The sequence below is a fragment of the Marmota flaviventris genome, chromosome 1 (genome assembly GCF_047511675.1).
Source record: "Marmota flaviventris isolate mMarFla1 chromosome 1, mMarFla1.hap1, whole genome shotgun sequence".
Lineage (NCBI taxonomy): Eukaryota > Metazoa > Chordata > Mammalia > Rodentia > Sciuridae > Marmota > Marmota flaviventris.
In genome coordinates this window covers 14,835,443-14,858,717 of record NC_092498.1, presented here as the reverse complement: position 1 = coordinate 14,858,717, position 23,275 = coordinate 14,835,443, and the positions used below count along the sequence as shown (strand labels likewise).

General features: G+C 44.6%; 1 long non-coding RNA gene and 1 other non-coding gene across 2 annotated transcripts; one reads left to right on the top strand and one right to left on the bottom strand.

Annotated features, from left to right (window-relative positions):
• Positions 1-3,131: 3,131 nt before the first annotated feature.
• Positions 3,132-22,050, bottom strand: LOC114105641 (uncharacterized). The gene is made up of 5 exons (XR_003585062.2): positions 21,808-22,050; positions 21,266-21,335; positions 15,206-15,308; positions 15,004-15,047; positions 3,132-3,429 (listed from the first exon to the last, which is right to left on the bottom strand). It is a non-coding gene; the product is annotated as an uncharacterized lncRNA (long non-coding RNA).
• LOC114105676 (U6 spliceosomal RNA) lies at positions 12,530-12,634 on the top strand. The gene has a single exon (XR_003585072.2). It is a non-coding gene; the product is annotated as a U6 spliceosomal RNA (small nuclear RNA).
• Positions 22,051-23,275: the final 1,225 nt, after the last annotated feature.

The window sequence follows — 23,275 nt, the reverse complement described above, 5'->3', positions numbered from 1 at the left end:
CCTAAGCAACTCAGCGAGACTCTCTAGATAAAATCCAAAAAAGGGCTGGAGATGTGATTCAGTGGTTAAGTGCCCCTGGATTCAATCCCCAGTAATAAATAAATAAATAAACAAACAAACAAATAAATAGAAAGAAGAAAGAAATTGAATATAAATAAGTAACTCATCAGTATATCATGACATGTAAAAATATTCCATCTTTTAGCAAGTTGTATATATGTCTGATCAACCTCATTAGCCACAGAAATCTCAATAATTTGTGCAAGGTTTGGCACATAATAGTTGCAAAAATATCTCTTGAATAAATTTTCAACTCATTGATCACTACTAAATCTTCTTTTTTTGTTGGGAGGGCACTGGGGATTGAACTCAAGGGCACTCAACCACTGAGCCACATCTCTAGGCCTATTTTGTATTGTATTTAGAGATAGGGTCTCACTGAGTTGCTTAGCACCTCGCTTTTGCTGAGGCTGGCTTTCAACTCTCTATCCTCCTGCCTCAGCCCTTCAAGCCACTGGGATTATAGGCATGCACCACCATCACTGGCTTTAAGTCTTAATCTAATATATCCTGCAGATTTAAATGGTAAGTGATCTTCTTTAATTCTTTATTCTAAAAAAAAACCTGAAATATTTGTTGAATATTTTCTATTTGTCCTATTCTGAGCTCTGTGGGTGTATTAATTTATTTAATCCTCACAACAGTCGTGTGAATTAGGAACTGCTATTCTCTGCATTTCACAGAGATCTCATTCCAGAGACTGCACTGTTCAGTGCCTCTAGTTGGCCTAGCTCACGTGCCAGTTCTGACCCATCTGTAGTAGCTGTCCAGTACACAATGTTGAGAGGAATTCTGGAGCAGCATCTAGGTTGGGGGCATCTTTCATGATTGATTAACAATGTCTCTCACAGGTCCAAGGAATGGAGAAGTGGGGCTACATTTTTTTTTTAAACACTGCTTAGTCATTCCTTGAAGAAAAAAAAATGATCTTTGGGGTTATACCCAGCTCCAGGGCTTTCAAAATTAGGGCATGTTGATATCCAAAGTGTTTAGAAGCTCCTTTGTTTCTTGGCTGTAGCAAAAGAATTCTTTAACTGCCTGTTTATAATTTATCTGAGAGCAGCACTGGTAATTAAGCATCTGAGCACTCTTCCGATTCCCTCCTTTTCCTGTGGTAAGAACAGAAAGTCAGAAAAATAATCCCATTGCATCATGATATCAGTGGGCCACATAAAAAGCCCCATGATGTTGTTTTTCCAATCGTTGGTTTCCTTCACAGCCAACACTTAGACCATTCCAATTCCCCTCCCAACAGATCATTAGAAATGACCAGGACGCTTTATTAACCTTTCTAGGTCCCAGTTTTACGGCTTGGCTTCAGCCACAGGGCAGCTCAGCTTTTTTGTTTGTTTGTTTAATATTTGTTTTTAGTTGTAGTTGGACACAGTACCTTTATTTTATTTATTTATTTTTATGTGGTGCTGAGGATCAAACCCAGTGCCTAGTGAGCGCTCGACAGCCAAGCCCCAGGCGCAGCCCTGAAGCCCAGCTTTTAAAGGAATCTTCTCCTTTCCCCAGGACCCTCCTTAAACAGGACTGAACACTGCTCTGAGAGACATAAGGGGATTTGCTCCCATCTCTACCCACTTCCCACAGCTCATTTTTATCTCACACTCAGAACCAATGTCTATTTGCTTAGGTTAGAAGGTGTTCAGCACTCACCTTTCTATCCTTTAAAAAAATTTTTTTCTCAGTACAAGACCCATAGATTGAGAATTCCTTGCATGGTTGTTACCACCTGTCAGGTCGAGGCAGTAACCAAGTGAAGAAATCACATTTCCCTGATACCTCTGGTTGAGAAAGGAGGAGAAACTGGTGGCTCTAGGGGGTCAGCCTGCATAAGCTGGTGGGGCTGTGAAGGAGGCAGTGGAGATGAAGCCCCTGACACCAGGCTGGGCGGGGCTGTCGTCCTACGACTGGCTCCACTCTCAGCTTCTTACGGGAGCCTCTGGGCCATGGTGAGGCAGTTCCACACGGGCATCGACAGAGTCAGATGTGGTCTAGGTTTGAAAGGAGCATCTTGCAGGTGGTGGGCTGCTCAGACCTTTTAAGGTTTCCTGGGCTCTTCCTCAGCTAGTCCCTAAATATCCCCCAGTAGACCAAAGAAGGCAACCCTCTGGTTACCTTCCACACAGGAAGCCAATGCTCCAGGCCAGCCAGGCCCCCACAGAACTTCTGAAGGAAGCTTGGAAACCCCACCCTATGGACATCCAGTTAGGCCCTCTAGTTCAGAACCTTCCCCGTGAGGGTGCACAGTGTGCTACACCCGGGAAGGAAGGGCGACTCATTTTCTATGGCCATTGCATTGCCACGATGTTAGCTGGCCTGTGGGCACATGAAGTGTTTTTCTGGCAGAGAGGGAGCTCCATGGTCTTTACTGTATCCCCAGAAATTCCCCTCTGGCACATGCCCCACACACCTGAAGATGATGACATCCGTCTGCTGTGATCTTGGTACACAAAGAAAACCATGACTATATGTGCCCAACCTGAATTTAACCTCAAAGTCTGTCACTAGATGTTTTTTTTTTTTTTTTCCTGCTGTTTATTTTTATTTTTGTTACTGTGAAATCATATGTATCAGTCAGCTTTCTGTCACTGTGACAAAATACCTGAGAAAATCAACTTAAAAGGAGAAAAGAATTATTGACTCATGGTTTCACAGGGACGTATGTGAGGCAGAACATCTTGGTGATGGAAGTGTGTGGCAGAGAAGGCTCTCACGTTGTGATAGCCAGAAAACAAGAGTTGGGGAGAAGGTCCTGGGGACAAAATACAGCCTTCAAAGTCATGCTCCCAGTGACCTATTTCTTCCAACTCTTAAAGCCTGTACCATCTCCTCACGGTGTCATAGACTGGCAACCAAGCTCTTAACACATGGCCTTTGGGGGACATTTCAGATCCAAACCATACCTTTTATAATGTATATAAAACAAATATGAATAGCTTAAAGTACAATACTAGAGCCAACTTCCATGTATTTATAACCCAGATTTTGAAATATAACATTAATGAAAGTTTAGGAGCTTGCACCAGATTGCTAGGGCTGCCGTAACAGAATATCCAAACTGGGGAGCTTAAAACAACAGCAATTTATTCTTTCATGGTTTTAGAGTCCAAGATCAAGGTCTCAGCAGTGTTGTCCCCTGTGGGCTGTGAGGGAGGATCTGCTCCAGGCCTCTCTCCCAGCATGTGATGATTTGCTGGCCATCTCGGGGTCCTTGGTCGTAGAAGCGACCCAGTGTCCACCTCCAACTCAGTGCTGTCCCCATGTGTGTTTCTGGGTCTAAATTTCTGCTTTTGTAAGTATACAAGTCACGTTGGATTGGGGCCCATCCTCATGACTTCAACTTCATCGTCTGCAAAATTCCTATTTTCAAATAAGATCACCTTCAGAAGTAGTAGGAGTTAGGACTTCAACAACTTTTGCGGGGACACAGTTCAATCTTGACACAGGAAAGATCCCACTGAAAGTACCTGTGAAGCAAGGGCTCAGGGTGCTGATGCTCATCCGGCAAACCACTCCCAGACAGGAGGGGGCGGGTGTCCCTGGAGAGGGAGTCCCTGGAGAGGGACTGCAAATGCGGAAACTCCAAAGTGGGCAAGTCTGGCATTCTCCAGGGACAAGGCCAGGGTAGCTGGGTGGGAGGTGAAAGGGGAGGGGATGAGGAGATGAAATTAGAAAGGGAGCAGGGGCCAGGTGGGGAAGGGCCTTGGACTCAAAGGCTTTGGAATAAGGACTCCTTAAAACCCACAAGATCCTCTGTTCCTGGAAGAGTCTCTTGTTCCCCTTCTGTGCTTGGTCCCAACCCTGGGCCTGGCAGGCACTCAGGGAACATGAGATGAGTGAAGGGGTACCCCGGGTCAAAGGGCAGGTCAGGGTAGTCCTCTTCTACCCTTTCTGAGCTGCCTCCTCAGTTGGTGCTTCCACTGGCCCTTCCATTATGGCCTGGCGGGTCTCCCTCCACGTGCCCCCGAGTCCGCAGGCCCCTCACTAGACCAATCCTCCTTCTCCCTCTGGCAGTCTCTGGAATCTGGGGTCTTATGCTGCTATGGCTTGAGAGGAGGTCTCACCTTCCTGGCCTTCCCTACCCCAAGAACAACCAACTTTCACAATAACAGAAACTGTTTACGATAGACTGATATAGTAAGAGAAGCAGGATGTAAAAGTGTCAATTCAATCTGTTCCCCATTTCCTAAAAAGTTCCATATGCCTCAGAACAACAGGAAGAAATACACAAAAATGTTAACAGTTTTGTCTCTGATGGTAGTTGGTGATGGTGACATTTTTGTAAATATATTTTGAGCTTTCTGTATTTTTCCCACTGTTGCAATAAAAAACTCATTTTCAGAATGCCTTTGTGAACTGCTATGCTTAGCCTGAACACAATGAAGTCACAGAAATCCCATTAGGTGAGAATCCAGGTGAGTTCAATGCTTGACATTTGAAAATTCCAGTTTTATTCACATTGCAAAAGGCCAAATCCGTACTGCCTTGTAAAATTTCATTCAGGGGCACCAATTTAGGATCCCAGTTATTGCATAAACCAAGACCCCCCACCTCCATAACAAAATTGCTTTTTTAGAAGCTTCTCACTCTGCCCCTGCTCCCGCCCATCAGAATTTCAGTTATAGCTTTTCACGATGAGGCACTATTATGGTTTGGATATGAGGCGTCCCCCAAACACTTCTGGATTAGTGCAGGAATGTTCAGAGGTTAAGTGATTAGATCACGTGAGCTAGAACTTAATTGGTCCATCCTAGTTCAAATGGACTGACTCGGGGGTAACTGTAGGCAGGTGAGCAAGGCTGAAGGCTGTGGGACACTGGGGTGTGCCCTGGGGATCATGTCTTGTCCCTCCTGGCTCCTCTTTCTACTCTCCAGCCACCATGAGGTGAGCAGTTTTCCCTGACTCTGCCCTTTGTCCAAGATGTTCTACCTCACCTTGGGCCCAGAGCAATGGACCCAGCTGACCATGGACTCAACCTCTGAAACTATGAGCTCAAAATAAACTTTTCCTCCACTAAGTCATTCTGGTCAAGTATTTTGGTCACAGTGACAAAACTAATGCAGGGAACCAGGCTTATCATCCATTCTGAAGAGGTGACGTGGGTGTGCGCACACGCGCGTGTGTGTACATTTTGCCCCTTCCCAGCTGTGTGATCTTGGGCAAATTATTTAGATAGCATAATGGCCCCCAAAGAGGTCCATGTTGAATCCCTGGAACCTGTCCACATGTGGTCCTACCTGGTCAAGTGATTAAGCCTACAAATGGAACTCTCCTACATTAATATGAACTTCACTATTAGGAACCTAACAGGGAAATGAGAGTAACACGAACAGCTTTAAAGAGTGAAAAACATCAATGAGTGCTGGCTAAGGGGAAAAGAGATGACAAGGGGGTAGGGCAGGTGGAAAGAGTAGCGCAATTATTGATCCCATCTGTACTTTTTGATGCTGTCCTGGGACTAGCAGTGAAACACAAAATCCTAAACAGCCTCATAGATGGCTCCTAACCCTGAGTGCAGGGATGGGGATGAACCTGCATCTTGGCCAGAGGTCAAGGGGCATCCTCCAGGGTAGAACCCCCTAAACAGCCCCTGCCTTCTTCCAGAACCCTGTGTTAGATAGAGGAAGATACTAGACCCACAATGAGGGATACTGTCCTGGTTAAGAACAGCTGACCCAGTTATCCACGATACATAGGTTCTCCAAAGGGAGCACAGAACCCAAGGTTAAAATGTCTTCCTTGGCATGAATGCCCAGTACCCAAAATAGTGCTTGGTGAAGAATCGTCAATGGATGTCAGTGGTAGAGGCCAAAGCATGAGCAGAAACAGGATATTACATAGGTATAAAGACTCTCCCCACAGGAGGCTTACTGACTCCAAAAGGGGTGTCCAGAATGTCACAGACTGGAGGCTAGGAAGTCCAAGGCTGAGGTTCTAGCATCTGGTAATGGTCTTGTTGTGTTGTGACATGGGGTAGGAGGCACAGATGAGAGGGAAACAGCATGCAAACTCAGGTCTCTTTCCCTCCTCTTACAAAGCCACTAATATCACCATGGGGGCCCACCACCATGACCCCATCTAACTAGCTCCCAAAGGCCTCATCTCCAAATACCATTAACACATGAATCTGGGGGTTAAATTTCTAATACGTGATCTTTGAGGGAACTATTCAGACAACAGCAGGGGGAAATAGCAACTTTACAGTGGATAAATCCAGAAGACACCACCTTATCCAAGGGACCAAGGTGAGCAAAGTACAGAAAAGGGACAGGTCAAGGTCACGCGCCTCCTGATAGGACACACTGAGGAGGCAACTGCATGGCTTCTGTAGTGTTCTTGCCAAAAATATGTCACCCAAATTTAATCATTAAAAAACACCAAAAATCCCAGGTCGGAGAACATTCTACAAACTTACTAACCAGTGACTTCTCAAATGTGCAGGATCATGAAAGAGGAAGACTGACCTATTCCAGTTTGGAGGAAACTAAACAGAACTAAATGTGGTGTGGACTCCAGATTGACCCAAGAACCTAACAACCAACAGGCAAAATTCTAATAAACTCTGAGGATCAGTGAACAGTACCATACCAATGTTAACTTCCTGGTTTTGACAACTGCACTATGCTTACAGATCATGTAGATAATATTGAAGGAGGCTGGGAAAAGAATAGATGGAAACTCTATGTACTATTAATGAAACTTTTTTTTTGTATGTCTGAAATTATTTTAAAATGAAAGTTAAACATTAAAAATAAGTAATCAAGTAGTGCCTGGCACTCATTGTAGGCTCTCAATAAATATTTGTCTAACTAATAAAAGAATCCCAGTTTTCCACCACTGATTGCACTTGAGCCCAGCCAAGCCCCGCCTCTTTTCCACCTTCCTGCACCCAGCACTCTACCTGGTCCCACCTAGGTGAGGTGGAAATGCTATCAAGGAAAACTGATGTATTAGTTCTACATAGAACATCTGGATGGAGCCGTTCAATCAAAGTAATTGTGAGAAACAGAAAAAGAAATGGGAGTTGGGGTGTAGCTCAAGAGCAGAGTGCATGTTTAATATGCGTGAGGCCCTGGGCTCAATCCCCAGCACCAAAGAAAACAAACAATCAACCAAAGCTACGTGGCAACTCTTTAAATACACTACAGCAAAAGTAAGTGAATGACTGAACAAAGCAGAGCTTCCTAATAGACATTTCAAAAAATGCCCTCTCCAAATGGAACACAACCCAATTAAGGGAGTCAGAGTCTCTGCAAGTGTCCTGCATTTTAGAACAATGTAGTATGGATTTAATTTAATGAAATAAAGACTCAAAAACAAGATGAAATAACAGAATGAGATGAAAAGGGAGGTTGTAGAACTAAGGAAACAAATTAAAAACCACAATGCTATGATTACAGATCTAATAAGTAAATTGGAAAGAAAAATAAACTAATCACGGCTAAAAACCAAATTAACTCATGGAGGAAATGTAGAAGATAAAGAGATTCAAATAATTAGAAAGGATGTGATGGACACATAAAAGTCAGAGTCTAAGTTAATTTGTGCTCTTCACATACACATATCAATAGAAACAACATAAAATTATGGATATAATATAGGAAAAAACTCTCTAATTTGAATAAAAGTTCAATGTGAATTTTAACGGGTAGAGTATATTCTAGGAAAAACTGTTTTAGTATCATTGATAGGGATGTAACTTGTTTAAGATTCTGAGCTTCAAAGATTTAAAGAAAAACAAAAAAGAATTTTTCAGACATATTAGTAGAAGGAAAAACTAAAGGCAGGTCACTTTTAAAGGAGGAGAAAAATAAAATCAAGATAATCTCAGACTCCCCCAGACTAGTATTCAATGCCAGAGGACAAAGGGTTCATCTAAAAATGTGGGGGGTGGGGGCTGGGGATGTGGCTCAAGCGGTAGCACGTTCGCCTGGCATGCGTGCGGCCCAGGTTCGATCCTTAGCACCACATACAAAGATGTTGTGTTTGCCGAAAACCAAAAAATCGATATTAAAAAATAAAAATAAAAATGTGGGAGGGGAAAAGTGAGATCTGAGAATATTATACCCAGCCAAACTGACATAAAATTCAATGGGTAGACACTCGCAAACATGAAATAATTACTTGTAGCCTTTAGTTACCATGGGCCCTTCCTTTAAAAGAAAAAAAAAGTGTTGGTGATGAAATCTAGCCAAGAGACAAATGGAAATACAGACCCCTAGAAGGGAGAAACCACATAGAGAAATAGATGGTGGGTATCAAATCCACTTAAACAGACTACTAGGACTAAAGGAAAAATAATACAAGAAGAAAAAATTGGGGGCTGAGGGAGAAGAGAAGTCCCACATACGCTGGACACCCCCTCCTGGAGTAAGCAATGATCACTCTGCTTTGTCTTTGTACTTTACTATCTCCATCTCTAGCCAGGACTAAGGCATTTGTTAGTTTGACCTGTTTTTTCAAAAAATATTTTTAGTTATAGGTGGACACAATACCTTTATTTTATTTATTTATTTGTATGTGGTGCTGAAGATTGAACCCAGTACCTCACATGTGCTAGGCAAGTGCTCCACCACTGAGCCACAGCCCCAGTCCAGTTTGGCCTGTTTTTACCATTTCTGTGAAAGGAATCCTATTGTGTCTGATTTGCTTTTTTTTTTTTTCCCACTCAAAATTATGGTTTTCTTGATACCAGTGGTGTTTGGGATTGTGTCAGTCTGTCCAGACTGCTATAACAAAAAAAACGCACCCTGTGCGTCACACAACATTCACTTCTCCAGTTCTGGAGGTGGGAGGTCCAATATCAAGGTGTCGGTGAGGACCTGCATCCTGGTTCATGGATGGCTATCTCTTCACTCAGTCCTCACATGGCACAGCAGGGAGGGAACTCTCTGGGTCCCTTTGGTCAGGGCAATAATCCCATTCAGGAAGGCTCCCCTCTATGACCTCATCAACCCCAGAGTCCCTACCTCCTAACACCTTCACATTGACAGTTAAAATTTCAATACACGAAAAAAAAAATTGTCAACTATGAATTTGGGGGAACACAGCATTCAGACCACAGCACGAATCCACATCTTTCAGAGTTCTACAAAGAGGAGTTGGAAAGCCCACTTCCATGATGCGGCAGTCATTGCTGAAAATCCCACTTCCCCCAGGCCTGAGGCTGGAGAGGAAGCAGGGCTCCCAACGCCATCCTCATGCCTGCAGGTCTGCAGGGGCCTCCACAGGGTAGGTGGGTCAGGGCCCAGCTGTCACCACCCTGCAGAAGATCATCTCGTAGCTGCTGTGGGCAGGGGAATTTCACAGACCTACGTGAAAACATGGGTTGGCCTTGGGAACGTAACGGATTGACACCTGCACAGTCTTCACAGCGACCACTGTCAGTGGCAGAGCATTGCCTAGCACAAAGGAGGCCCTGGGTCCCATCCCCAGTACCACACCAACACACACACCCCACAACACACCAGGATCTCTCCAAAACAAGATTCTGGAAGATACCAGTCTCTACGTCTCTAAGTCTTTGCTAGAAATGCAGAATCTCCTGCCCCACCCAAGACCAAATTGAAAAAAAAAAAATTATACACACATATACAGTACTAGAGACTGAACCCCAGGGTGCTCTACCCAGGAGATACATCTCCAGCCTTCTTATATATTTCACTTTGAGTCAAGGTCTTGCTAAGTGACCTAGACTATCCTTAGACTTGCGATGCTCCTGCTTTAGCCTCAGGAGTGGCTAGGCCTGCCACACTTCACTGGCAGAACTTTGCATTTTAATAAGATTCCTAGATGACTTGTGTGCACACTCAAGGTTGGGGAACACAGGCCTTCATGCTTCACTGTGTGTGTTAGTTTTACTGAAGTCCAACACAGACACAGAAAAATGTTGTCAGAAGGGTATCATCTGGTGAATTATACCAAGGGAATCCACAGGGATATCCAGCCCCCAGATTGAGAACAGAATAGAGATCCAACACCTTACAAAAAACCCCCTTTCTTGTATAAGCATTCTGGCACCAAAGGTAACCGATATCCCAGCCTCTAACAGCATAAGTTAATTGGGTCCTCGTTTCCTCACATAGTTGGAATCATGGTGCAAGGATTCTTTTGTGTTTGTGACATTCTAAATCCCTCATTTGGAACCCCAACTTCCCCCTGTGTACTTAAACACAGTGTGTCTGATCTCTCTCCACTTTCCTGTATCTTCCTTCTCCAGAAAGCTAATGCGAAAGAAAGCCCACTTATTCAGATAAATATTTAATGAGCACCTAGACTGTGCCAGGATTGTTAGGGGCTGAACCTATGACAGTATTGCCAACCTGGGAGTTGTGTTTCAGGGAGGCATCCTGCCCGTAGTTTTCAGGGCTGTGGAAGATTCACATTGGCATGTGAGTTCAACCTTTGAGAGGAATTTATTACCTGCCCTAAAAATACCCCAAACTGTAGTTTATGCAGCCAGCAAGGAGCAGCAAGACCTCCACTTAGGTCTTTTGAACACATCATAAAGTCTGAGTCCAAGAAGTTTCTGGCTCAATTATTTCTGCTTTTCTTTAAACGATATTTGGCTTAACGTTTAAAATTGAGGTTCTCCCAGCCAATGGTTCTGACTGTCGCCAAAGGCCCTTGCCACTTGTTTCTCTCAAGGTTTCCAGAAATAAATTATGCATGTTTACCTGGCACCGGGTTTCACGTGGATGCCGGGCACTGCGATCGTCACTGCTGTGAGATCAGTGGTCAGTGCCCTTCTTTCTGGGCCTCATTTTTCTGATTTCTAACTAGAAGGAAATAAACTGCATCAGAGAATTTTATCCTGGAATCCAAGATCCACCAAGGACCCCGTACATCCCCGGAAATTATATGGAAGATTATATGTTTGTTTTTGAGGGAAAAGGAGTCCAGAGTATCACGATGCCCTCAAATGGAACATCATCATGTTCGAAGATCCCAAGAACATTTTCAGCACTAATATTCTGCATCGTATGGTTACTGGAGACCTTCATTTTTGGCTGAATGTGGCTCCAGCTGAACTTTAAAAAGAAAAGATGATTTGCCTCATGCATTCCTCTCTCCTATCAGAAAGAATACGGTGAAACTGTTGTGCCTCGTACTAGCCTCTCACTCTTACTCTGTGGGTAAGGGTCGTTTCATCTAAATAGCGTGGCCTGGATCAAGTCCCTCAATTTCAGTGACCTCAACGTGAGTCCTGTTATATTTGTCTGGCCTGTTTCCTAAATGCTGTAGCTATTGTAACCCTCCAAACTTGTTTGCAAGTCTGGGTCTCATAACCAAGTGGATGGAGACATGCCAATATGTTCTGATCCATCCAACAGTCCAATATCCTCTACCTGGAGAAATGACCCTGGATAGTGAAATGCATCATATTTGTCAAATGGGATGTGGGTGCTCACCTGTCACCTGAGAAAAAATAGTGAGCAGGGTCCTTCCTACCTCTCTGAAGCCAGGGCTCATCATTCCCACACAATAATATTAGGTTACACATTCCTTCTGTGTGGCTGGTTCCCCTTGGCAGTGCCCTAGCAACAACTTGAGCCAAAAGTTTTCATTACAAACTGCTTGGTTAGTATAAAGGAACCAGGTTATATTCCTCCAGAGAGCGAGGCATGTGGGACTCGAGAACGTTCTTCATCACACTGGGTTCACCACAGATGAAAGAGGTGGTTTCAGAACTCATCCTCTTTCTAAATGGAAACTTCTTTGTTTTTAGTCATTAAGAAATAGAGCTCTGGGGCTGGGGATACAGCTCAGTTGGTAGAGTACTTGCTTTGCATGCACAAGGCCCTGGGTTCCATCCCCAGCACCAACACACACATAGAAAAAAAAAAAAATAGAGTTCTGGGATCAAACCTTACTACTCTAAGAGTGGTCTCCAGACCAGCAGCAATTGGGGCTTGTTAGAAATCCAAACTTCTCAGCGCCACTGCAGACCTACTGGACCAGAGTCTGCATTTTAATATTTGAAATCTCCCGGCAATTCCTGATTGGGGGCACTGAGAAGTTTGAGAAGTACTCCCGCAGCAGCACCCCATCCTCACCAGCAGCCAGTGCCTGAACGTTTGTGACTGTCCAGCAATATTGATTAATAAACATGAGCCTTTTGCCTATAAACCTGTACGACAAGCCTGAAGCACCTGCAACCCCCCTTCCGGTCTTCTCCACGGTCACAGGCTGCCTCCTATATTTACCTGTTTGATCACCTTCACACATGACTCACTTAACTTTGATTACAGTCATAAGGACGTTCTGGTCCATAGTGACCAAACAGAGGAATGGTGGGCCCAGGAGCTCCTCCTGCCTAGAGATGTCCCAGGCATCTTAGTTTGTGTAAAATGCTGTTTGCACAAGGACAAAATCACCTAAGGACACGCTTTTCAGACCTTGTCCTGCCATCAAGCAACACGTGACTCCACTTTCACAAAGGAAGTTTGTGTCTCGCGAGTGCGCTTTGGCAGCACATTTACTAAAACTGGAACGACACAGAGAAGATTAGCATGGTCCCCGTGCGGGGATGACACGCAGATTCGTGAAGTGTTCCATATTTGGGGAAGTACCGGGGACTGAATTAGAACAAATTATATTCTATGCTTTTATAATTTTGTCAAAATGAATCCTAATGTTATGTATAACTAAAAGAAATTATATATATATTCACATAAAATAAATACCAAAAAAAGCTTGTGTTTTGGGTTTTATGTGCTTGTTCTATTTTTTCTAATCACATTAAAATAGAGTCATGGCTGTTAACATCTTGCTACGTGTCATTTGTGATCCCTTCAGGCCCTCCTTGTGGTGGATACCCACAGAAGACAAGCAAATGTTCATTTGAGCCTCCAAGATAGGTAGGTTTCCAAACCCCTCTCTGGAGTGGCATCTATGACCATCTGAGCGGCTGGGCTCAGAGCATGACCTCAAATAAGCAAGGAGCCCTCACCCAGGTGTTGCCTAACAGAAGGAGCCAGTGAATGTCTGATCCCTGGAAGTTTCCATCACTACTTCCCTTTGCTTAGGTCTACCCTGAATACTTAGTTAATTTGTAAAAATTTTTCTCCTCTCTATCCTTCAAGAAAAGGAAGCTGCAAAACAAGCCCCACATTTCACACAGTGAGCATATAATGAGTTACTCTGTAGAAGAAACACGGAGAGACCAAAAATTCCAAGAAAATAGTCCAGGGCTTAGAAACAAACACTGGATGAGATGGTAACAGTTATTGAAATGTGTGCATTCCCAGCATTTTCCGGGACTTGTCCCAGGTCTGAAGGCGGCAGTATCTTTCCATCTCACCAGGAACACAGCACACAAGGACACACTCAAATCGATCACTGCAGGAGCTAAAAGAACAACTTTGATTGTCAAAGAGATCAGACTCTGATGAGATGGGAAAACCTTTTTTTAACAAATAGATTTTTTTTTAAAATCCGCCTGCCTCTATTGTGGGTTGGGGGCAGATCTGGCTGGATGTCCCTTTTAACCCATTTATAAATGCTCCAAGGACCATCTTTTCTAGTAGTACAATTAATTCTGTTGCATTCAAGATCACTTATGGATCATCACTGGTCTTCTGCTTTCCTTTTTCTGTGCTTTCAAGAAAAAGGGTCCTCTCCCCACAACTCTTGGTAAACGGTCCTTCTGCAAACTGTACATGGCAGGTTCAATACGACATGGGAGGAGGGAGAGCGCACACTGTGAGGCTGCTCCATAGGGTGCTTCCTGTAACACCGCAAGAACCAACGCCAGCTAAAAGAATCAACCTGTAATCCACCTGGGGTGGAAAGCAGGGCAGGGGACACGGGCATACTAAGGGGCTAGAACAGCACCCAGCCACTGGAATCCTCTCCAAATGCTACCCTCGGCCTTGTTTAGACTCTGCTGTTCTTTTTGTTTTCTTTCTTTCTTTCCTTCCTTCTTTCCTTCCTTCCTTCCTTCCTTCTTTCTTTCTTTCTTTCTCGTACTAGGGATTGAACTCAGGGGCACTCGATCATTGACCCACATCCCAGCCTTATTTTCTATTTTATTTAGAGACAGGGTCTCATTGAGTTGCTTAGCACCTCGCTTTTGCTGATGCTGGCTTTGAACCTGCAATTCTCCTGTGTCCGCCTCCCCAGCCTCTGAGATTAGAGGCAGGAGCCACTGTGCCTGGCTTGCTGTTCTCTTAACCTCCACTTCTACATAAGGACCAGTGGTGACCAAGGATCACTATTTCATCTAGTGCCCATAAATCTTTCCAAGCTCTGGTCAGGAACCCACAGTGGTTCAAATCTAGACCAGCATTCAAGGTCTGTCTGGCCAGTCCCAATCCCCATCCTCCACTCCCTCCACCTGGGTCTCACCAGCCTCCTCCCTGTCCTCTGCAAAGCCTGCTCACATCTTTTCCACCTTCCTGAGAGCAATGAGGTGAAAGCGAATGGACTGAAAATTACTCCATTGGATTGGAGCTAAAACACAGGTTGGAGGTAAGTATGGAGCAGGTACAGGTGAGTGAGCTCACAGTCTAGTGCTTTGCCTCTAACTTCTGCTTCCTCCTGTATCCACTGAAGATCAATCAAGGGTAAATGCCCCACGCAGTTAGTAGAATATTCATGAAATTCTTCAAGTGATCATCTGAAAATACATTGCAATTATCAGACATCTGGTTTACTAGGATAATTGTGTGTGGGGGGGAGTGAGTACCATTTAATAAAGAAGTCAGATTTTATTGCTTTTGGTCAAAGGCCAGAGTAAGATTGAAGAGCAAAGAATTGCACAATGTAATCTTAAATTGGAGTCAGAGTAAATAACATTTCAGGGAACATTTCAAAGAAGAAATTATTTCTGGGTCAATTTAACTGTAGAGTCTAAAATAACTTCAGCAGCCCACTCCAAAGATAAATTCTAAGAGTATGGTGAAGTCTGCATCAAAGAGTAAGAAACTCACCTTTTCTGAAACAAGTCTTCAGTGAATCCGCATTAGAAGTATGCCTCCAGGGCTGGGGATGTGGCTCAAGCGGTAGCGTGCTTGCCTGGCATGCGTGCGGCCCGGGTTCGATCCTCAGCACCACATACAAACAAAGAAGTTGTGTCCGCCAAAAACTAAAAAATAAATATTAAAATTAAAAAAAAAAAAAAAAGAAGTATGCCTCCAAACTCCCTGGTGCTAAGAGTTGTTGGGCTGGAAGAGTCTGGAAGTGTCACTCATCAGTCAAGGCTGCAATCTGGGAATGGACTCAGAAAAGCGTGTCTCTGTTTGGGAAAGATAAAGGTGGCTGGTGAATGATGTGTTCCAGTGGCTACAAGTGCTGTGTCCCCACAGCCTGCCTGCCGGACAGCGGAAGGTTCTGCTATTCCGATTAACAGTGCTAAGAAACTGTCTCTGGGTCTGTTTATTCTGCTGAGACCTTTTGTGGGTTGAATTATTCCCCTCAAAAAGACATATTGACATCCTAACCAGCACTACCTAAAAATGCAAACTTATTAGGAAATATAGGGTCTTTGCAGATATAATCAAGTTAAGACAAGGTCATACTCAGGGAACTTCTAATCCAATATGAGTGGGGACCTTATAAGAAGAGGAAATAGACACAGACACACAGAGGGAAAACAAGAGGAAGGAGAGGGCACCAGTGGTGGCAGACGAGAGAGGAGGGGCGCCTACAAACCAAGCACTGCCCAGGGCCTTGGCAAAGCCAGGAGCTGGGAGGAGCGGGAAGGATCCTCCCCAGAGCTTCCAGGGAGAGGCCAGCCCGATCTCAGGCATCCATCTTCCAGAACCATGTGAGAATCTATTTCTGTTGTTTGAAGGCCCCCAGTTTCTAGTACCTTATCATGTAGCCCTAGCAAAGTAATACCTGCACAAAGAGCTTTGGCTTCTCCTTCAGGCAAGTCACCGATCCTCGAGATCCACGTGCCGAGGGACAGTGTACAACCCAGCGCCCCTGAGCTCCCCAAGCAAATGCAGATGGGTGCTGTGGCGAGTGAACTACAGATGCAGTAGCTTGCTTGCATGCTCTCTCAGAACTCCTTTTATGGAAAAATTTTAATGCACACAAATATGGGGGGTGGGGGAAATGAATGGCACGTGCCCACCTGTCGGCTTCAACCATGACCAACGTTTTCCTCTTCTGGCTTTGTCTCTCTCCAACCTGTGTTTATTTTGCATGGGGGATGTGTGCAGGATTTTGAAGCAAACTCAGCCCAACTTGCCCGGTCATCCACAAAGCTTTAGTTTAAACTACTTAAGAGACATTTTTCTGTTCATCTGTTCATCTGGGAATGAGAGTTGTGTATTTTATTAGTCATGTAAAAGAATAGTATTTCTCTTTTATTGTTCAGTGTTGGGATTTTTCTGGTTTCAATTTTTAGATTTTGTGGTTTTTAACATGTTCACGGTTATGTAATCACCATGATCTAATTCTAAAATGTTTTCATCATTCCAAGAAGAAACCCTCTACTCATCAGCAGCCCTTTCCAAATTCTCTTCCCTCCAGCCCCAATCATTGATCTACTTCTATCTCTATGCATTTTCCTATCTTCAACATTTCATATTAATGGGATCATACAATATGCAGTCTTTAGTGACTAGCTCTTTTTGCTGGGCATAATATTAACAAGATATGCCTATGTTATAGTGTATATCATATTCATTCTTTTTCATGGGTAATAATATTCCCTTACATGAATATACCACTTTTTGTTTATCCAGTTATCAATTGACGGAAATTGGTTGTTTCCACCTTTTAATTATTATAATTAATATTGCAATGAACACTCATATACAAGTTTTGTGTAGACATGTATTTTCATTTTTCTTTTGTATACTACTAAGAACAGATTTTCTGGAACACAGACTAACTATATTTAACATTTTAAGGAATCATTAAACTATTTTACAAAGTGGCTACACCACTTTATAATCCCACCAGCAATGTATGAGTAGTTTTAGCCAGCTCTTTGATACTATGACAATTTTTTTTTTTTAGTTACCAAGGATTGAACATCAAGCAACATCCCCAGCCCTTTTTTGTTTTTATTTTATTGGAGTTGACTGTGTGAGACTCACTAACCCAGGCTGGCCTTGAACTTGTAATTCTCCTGCCTCAGCCTCCCAAGTCATTGGGAGGTACCTACCACTGTACCCAGTTCATTGTGAAAAAGTGCTGGAAAAAATAATAATAATAACCAACTTGGAGGAAAAAAGGTATTTTGCTCATGGTTTCAGGCTGTGGTCGGCTGGCTCCAAGGCACAAACATCAGGATGGAAGTTTCGATTGAGAAAAGTTGCTCACCTCCTGGCAGCCAGCAAGCAGAGAACGGAAGGGGCCAGGGACAAGATATAGTCCCCAAGGTCATGACCCTAAGTTTTAGACCTGCTCCCTTCAACTAGGTACCACCTTCTACCATTTCCACAGCCTCCCAATAGTCCATTCAGCTATGACTCCGTCAGTGGATTAATCTATTGATGAGATTATAGTCCTCAAGATCCAATCTCTTTCCAAAAGGTCCATGTCTGAACGTTGCTTGAAAGGGCACCAAGACTTCAACACATGAGCCTTTGGAGGATATTCCAGATCCAAATGATAACATAGTCCAAATTCTCCATAAATCCACCACTTATTATTCTCCATCTTTTTTATTATGGCCATCCTAGTGGAAGTGAAATGATATCTCATTGCAATTTTGGTTTTCATTTCCCTAATGACTAACTATATTCACCTTAGGAAAAATGTTCCCATCCCTGGTTTTTAATTGTTGAGTTGTAAGAGCTCTTTATATATTCTGGATACAAGTCCCTTATCTGGTATGATTTGCAAAGATATCCTCCTATCTGTGAGCTGTCTTTACTTTCTGGATAGTGTCCTTTGAAACACAGAAGTTTTCAACTTGATAAAATCTGATTTAGCTATTCTTTCTTCTGTTGTTTGTATTTTTGCTGTGCATCTAAGAAGTCATTGCTTAACTCAATATTACAAAGGCTTAGTCCCATGTTTTTCCTAGGATTTTTTAGTGTTAGTTCTTATAGTTAGGTGTATGATCCATTTTCAGTCATACACACACACACACACACACACACACACAGTAATAAGTTAGGGGTCCAAAACTATTCTTTTGTATGTACATATAGACATTACATTTAAGTCACTTTCTTATTAACTTGTTCTATGATATTATACCTGTTTCCCATAAATCATCTTTTAGATAACTACAAACATGAGTGGTAAGAAAAGAAAACCCCAATGAAGAAAGATTTCAAATGAGGAAATGGTTAGCCACTCCCTCATTGCCTGCAATCTCTGACTCATTTACCCAATTTTAGTTTTCCTTCCTTTTCTTGTAATAGTCTACAATGTGGTCTAGCTCTTAGTTGGCTTAATCAGTCAGAACTTTATCAGTTAATTCTGTCCTTAACCTCAACTATTCAACAAACAGGTTGGGCACAATGTGTCTGTCAGTCCTGTGTAAAGTAGAGATGAAAAGACACCTGCTTCAGAGGATACAGCGTAGGAGGAGAAAGGGGTGGCACATAAAAGATCCCAACACAGGGGCTGGGGTTGTGGCTCAGAGGTAGAGCGCTCGCCTGGCACGCATGGGGCACTGGGTTCAATCCTCAGCACCACATAAAAATAAAAGGTATTGTGTCCATCTATAACTAAAATAAATAAATATTTTTTTTAAAAAAAGAAAGATTACAACACAGAGTGAGGCAGGAGGGAATAACTGTAGGAGGAAACCCAAAGATCTCATGAAGAGGGGAGACCTAGGCAAAGGCTGAGAACTGGGACCAGGCAGGAAGCACCGAGGTCTGATGCCTACCAGGCCAGGTTCTTGAGGTAGAGACCAGACACCCCATCTAGAAAGAACAGTCCCACTCATCCCCAGCAGATGACACCCCTATAGAGAGATGGGTCCAAAAGTACCAGACTTCTAATTTTTCTCAAAAGTTGAAAAAAATGCTAAGCTTTGGTACAATCCCTCATTTTGGAAAGTTAACTAATTTGAATTTTAAATAGTCTACAGTGGGTTTCTGAAACAGCTAAAGATAGAATTACCATATGACACAGCAAATCCAATCCTAGGTGTGTTCCCCCAAAGAACTGAAAGCAGGAACTCAGACAGATAGTTGTATGCCACTAGAGCATGATTCACAAGGTGAACAGGTGAAATAACTAACATTGTCCATTAACAGACAGAGGTGGGTATATTCATACAACGGAATGTCCGTCATCTATTCAGCTACAAGGTGGATGAACTTGGAACACATCATATTAAGAGAAATATGGTATAAATGTTGTATGATTACACTTACATGAAATATGTTGAATGGTGAAGTTAATGGAGATAGAAAGTAGATCAGAAGTCATCAGGGGGTGGGACAGGGAACTGGAGCCCTGAGGAGTTATTCTTTATGGTACAGAGTTTCTGTCTGGGGGATGAAGACGCTTGGAAATAGTGGTGATGGTTGCACAACTTGTTAATGTAAGTTTTACCACTGAATTGTATGTTTCATAATGGTTAAAATGGCAAATTTTATGTTCTATATATTTAACTACCAAAAAAGGAAAAAAAAAAAAAACTCTAGAGTGGCTCAGCAAATATATTAGGGGTTGCGGTGGGCTAGCAGCTCAGAACTTGAGCTCAGAGAGATTAACACCCAAGGCCTAGTCTACACTGAGCTCCTTAATATGCAAGGGCAAGGACTCGGCAGAACGCAGAGCCCATCACTGCAGATCGAGAAGGGCTGGGGAGGTGGAGAACATTTAAAAGACATATTCCTGATGCTCAAATAGATTAAAGGCTAGAAATAGACCTGGCAGGAGTTAAGAGAACGAAGTGATTTCTGGAGTTTCCAAAAATGTGCTTTGAGAGATGCAGGGAGAAGGTCGCTCATAGTTGTGCAGATCACTAGAAGGTTCCTGAAGGAGAAGGAAATTACAGTGCGCATTGGAGGACAGGTGAGCAGGCAAGGGCGCTCCAGAGAAGAAATGGCAAGAGCCCCGGCCCGTGGGAAGAAGGACAGAGGGTATACCTGGGCATGGAGTCAGACTCAGGTGGCCTGGGACAGAATCCAGGCAGGGAGGTAGCTAACCAGGTAGGAGGGGACCCCAGGACAAGGTGACCGTAACTGCCAAATTAAATTTGAGCAGAACAATGAGTTCTCAAAACTGTCCCCGAGAATGATTAGCCAGGCATGGGGACATAAAACGGCTGGAGGACAGACGGGAGACCTGCCAGGAGATTGGTGCAGAGCTGGGGGCAGCCAGGAAGGTTGGCCCTGCGCAGTGGCCAGAGTGGGTGCGAAGGGAGGGGACGGGGGGGGGGGGGGATGGGGGGACGGGGGGGGGGATGGGGGGGCGGGGGGGGGGTGCTCTCTCTAGAGGAGTCCTGTCATGCGTAGAAGCCGAGGGCTGCGATGGGGACAAGGAAGTCAGCCCAGGCCAAGGCCCGTCGTGGTTGAGATGAAGAGAGGGGGCTGCAGGTTGAGTTCTGGGGTGGGGGGCGTTTGTTGGGGACTTTATTTGATTTGTAGTTTTTGTCTGTTCTTGAAGTTAGGGGAGGTTGGAGGGGCAGAGGGCATGAGTGGGGAGTAGCAGAGACGGAGGTGGGCGAGAAAGCGCGAGGGGATGGAGAGCAGGTTCCAGGCGCGGGCCAGCGCACAGCAGCGCCCCCCGAGGGTGGGAGAGCAGAGCTTCAGAGCAGAGGAAGGAAGGGGCCTCCTCCTCGCGCTAAGATAATGAACCAAGTCATCCCTGGGAGTGGAGGGGCCCGGAGTGACTCTGATGGTGCCACAATGGCAGGTCCACTGCAGAACGTGACTCTGGGAACTGATGGAACGCAAGGGCTGCAGCGCGCATGCGCAGGACCAGCCGGCCAGGAAGCCTAGTGCTCAGGGGCGGCTTAGGGTGATGGTGGCCTTCCAGGCGGGCTCGCCCTCCGCGACATAGAGCCCAGGGTGAGGGCCTCGGAGTCCCAGGAGGCACAGCTTTGTAGTCTTTATTTTCTTGTCTGTTTGGGTTCAAAGTCTTTTTCCCCCCAAAATGTGCTTTTTTTTCCCATTGATAAATAATAACATATCTATTTATATACAGCATGATGTGAAGCTTTAATATATGTATAATTATGGAATGATTACACCAAGCTAATTAACAAACCCATCGCCTCAAGTACTTATTTTTTGTGGTGACAGTATGAAAATGTACTCTTACCGGTTTGGAATTGTTGGTTATTGTTGAAGGAAGGCTCATCTGCCATGGTCAGCCTAGGGTTTTCTGGACTCTGCAGAGAAATGAAAGAAGACAGTCCGGGAGTGACCAGGAGAATTGGAGCTCTGGGATCTGCAGGTCACAATGAGTGGAGGGGTGGGATAGCAAGGCAAAAGGGAGGTGGTCCCAGGTGGGAACAGTGACAACCCCTTAGGCCCCACACAGTCAGAGGTGTAGCCCCAGTGTTTGTGTGGGATAGACTCTCTATGTCTGGGGTCAGTCAGACCAAGTGCCCTGGCCATCAGTTAGTGATGCCGCCAGCAGCAAAGAGAGGAGAGGGAAGACATGGCCACAGCCTGTCAGCCCGCGTGAAGAGTGGTCAGAGAGATTCTGGGCTGAAAAGTTTGGAGGAGGGACAGCCCCATGTGCCTATTAAGTCCAGTGAGCCCAGTTGCCCCTGTGGGTGATAGAAGTGTCCTGCAACCGGAGGCCTAGACAATTGGAGGGTGGGATGTTCGGACGGTCAGTAACGGGGATGTTCAAACCTTTGCAGGGCAGCGAAGAGGACTGAGACCAATGGTGCTGGACTCATGACCTGAGGAGAGCTGCCTAGAAGTCCACCCAGGGACAAGACCATTCCGGAACTGCCAGAAAAGAGGCTCATGAACAATCGAGCTCTTTCCAACCCTAACTCTTCGGTCCCCGGGCGGGACCTAGGCCTTCTCTCTGTGTCTTCAGACCCAGTGAAGAGCCAATGAGGAAGCACTTCTAGGGAGCAGGGATGGACTGTAAGGAAAGGAAACAAGGGTGGGGATGTGCCCCATGGCAGAGGGCTTGCCTGGCATGTGCCCAGCCCGGGCTCCACCCCCAGCACTACAGAGGACAGAGAGACAGAGAGAAATGGGGGAACCGACAGGTCAGCAGCAAGTCAGGTGGCTGCCAGCAGGAGGGGGCTGGAGAGGTGAGAGCAGCGCCACAGGAGCTGAATCCTTGCTATCACAGAGAGGGGCCTGCTCCTAGGATTTAGGATGTTTCCAGATGATAGATCCACAGTTCCAGGGAACAGCGTGTGGATAATCTGATGAAACCCACATCTACTTTAACAAAGCAACTCAGACACAGGTCCTGTTGGTGGTGGATTGGTTTCATCTCTCAAATGAAAGAGGTTTACTAAAGAAAGAGAGTGTGATAGAAATCAGACACAGATCAGGGGTCCAGTCCCAACTGTGCTGGCCAAGTCTGTGCCCTTTTGAAAAAAATGCTGAATGGTAACCTCGCTGTGCCTCAGTGTCCTCATTGGACAATGGGCCTAACTCTTTGTCCCACCCATTTCATGGGATTGCTCTGATAAGAAAAACAGGTGCTATTTCAAAACATTTCACATTTCAGTGCCCCAAGTCATCCCTCTGCAGTGAATTGTCTATAGCCCTCCCCTGTGCTTTAAGTTGTATAATATGTTTGAAGTAAGTGGGTCGACCATCTATGGGGGTTTGGAATTAGCTATTATCTGGAGACGAGGATGTATATATCACAAATTTTGATTCCGGTACAAAAATGCAGGATTATTCGCATCCAGCCTCCTGTTTCTCTCCCCAGGCAGGGTAGTATCTACATGGTACCAGGTCTTCCTCTTGTGTTGCTCTTTTTAGAAACAAATGCTTTCAGATGTTTTGTTACTAAAGCTGCCTTCTCCTTGGAACACACATGTCTTGCAGCAAGGAGGACCAGGAAAAGGAGACCCTCAGAAGCCGTATGAGATCATCCTCCCCTAATGATGGACAGTTAGCTCCCCCATGGACAGACAGAGCTGTGTCATTGGAGACAAGTCCCCAAATCTGCATACAAAGTGTCCAGGAACAATGCTGGTACTGAAAGACACACACAGAGGTGGAAGGCAGAGAGGTTCCTCTGTGAGGGAGGAACAGGGACACGTCACAATTTTAACTTGAGTGGATCCAAGGAAGTCAGCTTTGTGAAAGTGGCAAAAAAGGAGAAATGACTTGCTACAAAAGT